We start from the raw sequence: 7644 nt of genomic DNA on the forward strand, positions 1-7644 counted from the left end.
AATCCCCTCCTACCTACTCTGCCCCCACTGAGGTGGACAAACAGGTTAGTAAGAGGGTGGATGTGTCATGTCTCCCCTTTCAACTTCCGAAATTTTGGCATTTATTATTATCATCACCGGCTTGATGGCGCTCATTACGCTGCGCTGGAACCCAGCACTGCCCGTCATGTCTCCCGTAACTTCCCAATCCCCTACCGACTCTGCCCCCCCCCTGGGATGGACAAACAGGTTTGTAGGAGGGTGGATGTGTCAAGTCTCCCCTTTCAACTTCCGAACCATAGCTGAAGTACCAATACACAAAACATCCATAACTTCATCATCATTATACACATACAAAAGTAGTCTTATCAACACCGCGTCTACACCCCATCCACATATAGACACAATGCGCCACTCACCTCTAGCTTGCAAGCTCTTATTGTTCCTTGCTACTACGCCCCTTCCGTTCAAAATCCTCTTTCAAGTTACCCATCCACCTTTTCGCCCTGAGAATCCTTATTTATGTACACGTCGTAGCTCTTTTTTTCAACCTTTCACCAACTGTAACTACATAAATTCAAGAGAGTCAGACAAACAGACAGAGACAGAACGAGATGATAATCATGTTGACTGTTCAGTGCTGTCCCCAAATACTGATACATTTTCGAAATTGATAAAACTAATTCAAAATCATGAAACGCATTCAACATTAGATTTCTAACTCAACCATCACTAAAGATACTAAACTTATTCCAAAGTTCATATTTTCTCACAATAAAGTAAATAAATTAATATCTTTTTAATCGAAATTTTCTAATATCAATTAAAATATTGAGGTATGTATTTTGTTAGTTTGAATCATAAATGTGACATAAACCTGTGACAGCTTTTGCACTAAATTAATTTCCAATTTTTTTTATAACACTTACCCTTTGTCCTTTTGAAAATTGAAAAAAAAAAATCATTCAAATGGATTTTATCGTCAGATTTCCAAGAATGTTGAAAATGTAACCTATCTATTATGAGGATTTTAAGGGGTGGAGAGAGAGAGAGAGAGAGAGAGAGCGGAGAGAGAGAGAGAGTTAGAGAGAGAGGAGAGAGAGAGAGAGAGAGAAGAATTAATTTCCATTGAAATTTAAAATATTAGCTCAACTTTCACCACACCAACATCAACAGAGAGAGAGAGAGAGAGAGAGAGAGAGAGAGAGAGAGAGAGAGAGAGAGAGAGAATTATTTTCATTGAAACTTCAAATACTGGATCAACTTTCACTGCATCAACATCGACAACAAGAGAGAGAAGAGAAGAGAGGAGACGAGAGATGAGAGAGAGAGAGAGAGAGAGAGAATCCTAAACGAGATATTCCGGCTGCAACTTCGAACAAATGCGAAGGGATAAAAACGAACGTCCAATATTTCCCTTGATTGGATCATCTTGATTCCGATTGCTGTTGGTATTGTGGTCTCTTCAGTGTAACTGCCACAATATTTAAGGCCCTCCTGGGAGCCATCTCTATCTTTTTTTATAACACATAAAAAACTATCTCAAAAATTTATATAAATACACGCACACACACACGCACGCACGCACACACACACACACATACACACACACACATATATATATATATATATATATATATATATATATATATATATATATATATTATCTCTGTATTAAATATACATGTTTAATACAGAAATTATATATATATATATATATATATATATATATATATATATATATATATATATACTTTTAGGGCATAGTTTTTCTCTTATGCAATTTTCGTTAAAAGCAATTGCTTTAGTGGCATCAATAAGTTTCTTGCAGGTATATGTCGTGAGTGCGTATGTCCACAGAGCCTCACACACGCTCATCATGGAGAGACATACATAACGAACTCGATCGAATTCGCCAACTACTAACAAACAACGGCTATGCAGATCAAATGATCGAAGCAGCAATAAAAAAGAAAATGGACAAATTCTACCAACCAAACACGACGACGAAAAACGAGGAGAACTTGATTATTTACCATCGAGTACATTATGGGTCTGCATACAAGGAGGATTGCTGCACACTACGCGGGATAATAAACAGAGGCGTAACCCCAAAAGCCCCTTACCACAAAATAAGCCTCAGGATATATAGTAAGCCCAACCTTGTAGGAGCCCTAATAATGAAGAACAGCACCGCTCCTGGGGGACCGAAGGAGATGTGCACGAATGTAGTTTACAAATTTACTTGTCCAGAGGAGATGTGTCAATCTCACAGCCAAAACTACATCGGGCACACTACAACGACCCTTCGGAGACGTCTGCTGGCCCATAGAAATCAAGGGGCCATCCATCAACATTACATAGATGTTCACGACAGGAAGCCATCTCTACAAGAGCTCATAGAAGACACCCAGGTCGTGCACAGAGAAGACAACTATGGTCGTCTCTTAATAACCGAAACGGTAAGCATCGTTATTCAGAAGCCGACCTTGAACGTCCAACAAGAGTCGGACCATATATTATACTCCCCTCCAGCAGGAGAAGGAATACGCAAGTCAACAGGGACCAGACAACACGCCCCAACCCACCGAGAATATCTCGCCCCTTAGAAGACACAAGAGGGCCCAGCGAGAGCCAAGTAACATCCTTGCTCAGGTCGTTGAGACCCCGCCCAACACGAATCTGCAGCCGTTAACAAACGTGGACCATTTGGACACACACATACACACACACACACACGCTCACTCACTCAAATTTAAGTTATACACATTTATGTATAAACAGAAATTATCTGACTTGTACCTTTATGCATACTATAAAATAATTTTTTTTTATTCCTTTATTTAGATTTCTATATTCATTTTTATTCCTGTATGTAATTTTGTAATTTATCTAAAACCAACTTGTAACATTAAATCTTAAACATACATTTAAGGAAACACTAGCACATGGCATTGTATTTTGAATATTTATTTAACCACGGTTTATACTTTCACTGTTATTGTCACAGTACATATGTCCTTATGCTCTTTGTATCCAAAACAACGCCCTTAAGCTGTTAATCCCTAGACTTGATAATGCCATAAGGCGAAACAGCTGTCGCGACAAAATTCAATAAATGGAAGAAGGAAGTCTGCGTATTTTTCACCAGAAATTGACGAACGAGAATCGGAAAAAACTTCGTCGGTATGAAGATACCTGCAAGAACCTTATTGAGGCCACTAAAGCAATTGCTTTTAACGAAAATTATATATATATATATATATATATATATATATATAGTATATATATATATATATATATATATATATGTGTGTGTGTGTGTGTGTGTGTGTGTGTGTGTGTGTGTATCGCTGTACGTGTACAAATATGAACACACATATACACACATATAAATATATATAAGATATATACATATATGCATATATATGTATATCTATATATAGTCCTTTCTAATAACATATAAACGAGAGAGAGAGAGAGAAGTAAAGAAAGTTATTTATGTCGAGTTTTCGGGAACAAACACGATCCCATTGATTGTAATTGGATTAATTAACTCCGGAATTAAGTTTCTTCTGCCAAGTATCGAAGGAAGAATCTTCTGTCTAGACCACAAACAAAACCATGTTTGAGTTAAGGGTATATTTAATCAATATATACTTTATCCTTTTAAATCGTAGTTGATAAACTGCTATCTCATAACCTATGGCCTCTTTATGACAGGTATGAACATAAAAGAATTAATGCTTTACTAAAACTGATATCATTCGCCAAAAAGGGTTAATAACATGAGTATCTTCATATCAATTAACTTCAGTTAGAGAACAGTGATGGGACTCAACCTCACTTACTTTGAATTACAAGACAAAAGACTGATTCCATTTTCACCTTGGCCGTACCACTCACTGACGGTAAATAAGGGGTCAAAAGTACTAAGGACGTGTTTGTGCCAGAGAGAGAGAGAGAGAGAGAGAGAGAGAGAGAGAGAGAGAGAGAGAGAGAGAGAGAGAGAGAGATCCTGTACTATACAACAATGCCAGTAACATCACTCATTTTAAGGTGGCCAATTCAGAGATCTTCAGATACCCACATCTTCGGAAGATGCTACACCAGGTTCAATTAAAAAAATCCCCCCCCCCCCCCACCCCACCCCCAGTTTTTTTTTTTTTTTTTTATTAAAGGGAACATCTTGTTCCAAAATCGCTTCAGGTACAGTTTTTGTTGCTGTTGACACTTTTCATTGTTTTAAATATCAGTTTTTAAACTACGGTTTTTCGTTTACTTTTTTAAAATAAATTTGGGATTGTTTATCATAATCGCGTGTAGCTGACGATATGGGGGCGTTATCTTTCATCAGAGAGAGAGAGAGAGAGAGAGAGAGAGAGAGAGAGAGAGAGAGAGAGAGAGAGAGAGAGATGATAAAAGACCTAATCAGGAAAGAAAAGACAACGAAGACCCCATGAACCTAATTTGGGTTATTTATCTCGAGCTATCTCCCGTTGTCCCTAATTGTACTAATTTCATTCGAAATTAAATTCGTTTCAACAGAACTCCAACGAGAAGACGGAGATAATCTGGAAAAAAATCTTTGGTCTTTATTCTTTATATAACTTTTCTTCTAGTATATTTATTTTACTTTTTTAAAATGAATACTTATGATTTGATTAACTTTCAGATTTTCACTTGTGCAGAATATATTTATTGTTACAAATTTTAAAAAAGCCTTTTACATAAATTATTTGCGTTGAGAGAGAGAGAGAGAGAGAGAGAGAGAGAGAGAGAGAGAGAGAGAGAGAGAGAGAGAGAGAGAGAGAGAACGTTACCTCTCTCGCAAAACACAGCATTTATATTTAAATATATTTATATATATATATATATATATCATAAATATTAGATATATACTATATATATAATACATTTATATACACATGAACTTATAAATGCATATACATAAATGAGAGAGAGAGAGAGAGAGAGAGAGGAGACTTAAGAAACACGAAACATAAATCAAAGAAAGATATATAAATCTAATGGTAGCAAACCCTTACCCCTTCTCTACACACCAGGAATCCTCCGTGAGACATTCCAACTGCAAATTCCTAAACAGGGAACCAGTGAAAAAACAAAAGAGAGCCACATTTCTCCTGATTGGACCATCTTTCTCCCCAACCCCTTCGGGTATTGTTGAGGTTTCTCGCAGTCTTTTGTTTTTATTACTTTCTGAAAAAGGTCAATCTTATGCCTGGTATTGTTCTCCTGAGTCCTGATTTAGACCTTTGTTTTTTTTTGCTTGTGATTTGATTTTTTTTTTTTTTTTTTTTTTTTTTTAAGACGAGAAAGAAACAGGTAGAATAAGTATACGAGTGAGAATGGAGGCAGGCATACCCACACATACAGGGAGAAAGAAAGAGGAGAAAGTCTTTTATTACCAAGAAAAAAATTAGTTTCTTTTCCACATTTTCTTGTATTCATGTTTGTATATTCCTATCAAAAAGATGAGAAAGAGTTTTATTAACAAGAACAAAATTCGTTTCTTTTTCAAATTTTCTTTTATTTGTTTGTATATTCCTATCAAAAAGATGTGGGAACATTCTAACTGTTCTTTCAAAACAGCCTTTTTTTAAAGTATATCAGAGAGAATTATTTATCGCCGATCCTGCCCAGGTGCATACTTCATAATTATGAATTCCTGAATAAACGAAAGATTTTTTCTTTGGTATTTAGGAAAATATTTTCTTTTACATCATGAGAGAGAGAGAGAGAGAGAGAGAGAACATGAACCTACTCTGGGCCAGTCATCGCGACCTTACTTCTTCCCATTTACTCTAATTGTACTAATTCTACTCGAAATTAGTTTCACTCTAAGAAATTACATAGAGAGGTTAATAGGAGAAGTGTCTTTGGTCTTTTTCTTAATTTTTTTAAACTAATTAATTTGTTATTTTAAATATAACTAAATTTAAATCCTTCCTCTGCTCTTGCTGTTGATAAATGCGATACATCTTTATCATTATTACAAGCAAATATTTACGAGAGAGAGAGAGAGAGAGAGAGAGAGAGAGAGAGAGAGAGAGAGAAAACTAAAATTCAATCCAATATATGTAACTAATGATAAAAAGTTTTTTTAAATCTCCGTTCCTAATCTCCTGAAATCCTCCATTGAGAAATTCCAACTGCAAATTCCTGAACTGAAAACCAATCAAAAACAAAGAGTTTCACATTTCTTCAGATTGGTCCATCTTCCTCCCAAATCCGACTTTTGCTCTCTCTCTCTCTCTCTCTCTCTCTCTCTCTCTCTCTCTCTCTCTCTCTCATGGACAAGGCTTTTCAGAATATATGTAGCTTTTCTGCCTCTTAAATCTGGATGTTGAATCACGTAAGATTTTGAATGCTTAATTTTACGACTTAATGGATGAGAGAACACCAGTGATACTTTAGTGTTATGCAGACATATAAACTTAATTTCAACCCATCCAAAGCTGTGACTAACAACAGTCGATTAACACCCATCGGACCCATGACATTGTAAAGGTTAAAGTAGAGCTTAAAGACATTCTGTATTGTTTGTTTTTTTGTATGGTGTTTTTACGTTGCATGGAACCAGTAGTTATTCAGCAACGGGAGCAACGGCTTTAAGTGACTTCCGAACCACGTCGAGAAATACTCATCTCTCACACCTCAGCGGAGTGCCCGAGAATCGACCTCGCGGCCACCGAGGTGGCAGGCCAAGACCAAAGCAATCACGCCACTGAGGCGCTAGCATTATGTATTAAACATTCCCTATCTGTTTCTTGGCTCGCCCAGTTTTTGGGTCGGGCGCAAATTCCCTCTTTTGTGAAACTTACATTGGCTACCATAAGGCATTTTTTAAACGACGTTCCCTTACCATTACTCTACTCGCCCACTTTGGGATCGAACCCAGGTGAATGAAACTGGCAGCGCTATCCACCTACGGGCCTTTGATTTGCAACACTGGTGGGTTTACTAATGCGCCAGGTGAAACAAGAGAGAGAGAGAGAGAGAGAGAGAGAGAGAGAGAGAGCGAGAAGAGAGAGAGAGAGTTCCATGATCCTAATCTGGCTGGCCCAGTCACCGGGTAGATTATATCTTCCCATTAATTGTAATTGGATTAATTCAATTTCAGATTAAGCTCCTTGTGACAAATGTCAAGAGAACAGAAAGTTTAATTTTCTTTTCTCTTTATTTCTTTTTATCTTCTTTCAGGTTTAATAGGTCTTTTGATTTGAATAGTAATAGTAACCGGAGAGAGAGAGAGAGAGAGAGAGAGAGAGAGAGAGAGAGAGAGAGAGAGAGATATTTAATTGAATTAAAAAAAAAACTGACGTGTAGAGAGAAAAAAAAGAATATCAGAAAATCAGATAAAGTCATCACTACAGCGAAAGAGGAACAGAAAACATTTTCGGTCTTTGTCTCAATATAGTGTTGCCGTTCTATTTTAACTATTTTAAAGATAATTATTGAAGTTTGAGTCTTCTTTCTATTTACGAACGAGAGAGGAAGAAAGGAAAGAAGACGTGGCTTTCAAGCCAAGATATAATATATATTATATATATATATATATATATATATATATATATATATATTATATATTATATTATATATCTATATATATACTGCTGCCTTCTTTTTCCTTTTATCTCGTTT

Source organism: Macrobrachium nipponense, chromosome 34, assembly GCF_015104395.2.
Source record: "Macrobrachium nipponense isolate FS-2020 chromosome 34, ASM1510439v2, whole genome shotgun sequence".
NCBI lineage: Eukaryota > Metazoa > Arthropoda > Malacostraca > Decapoda > Palaemonidae > Macrobrachium > Macrobrachium nipponense.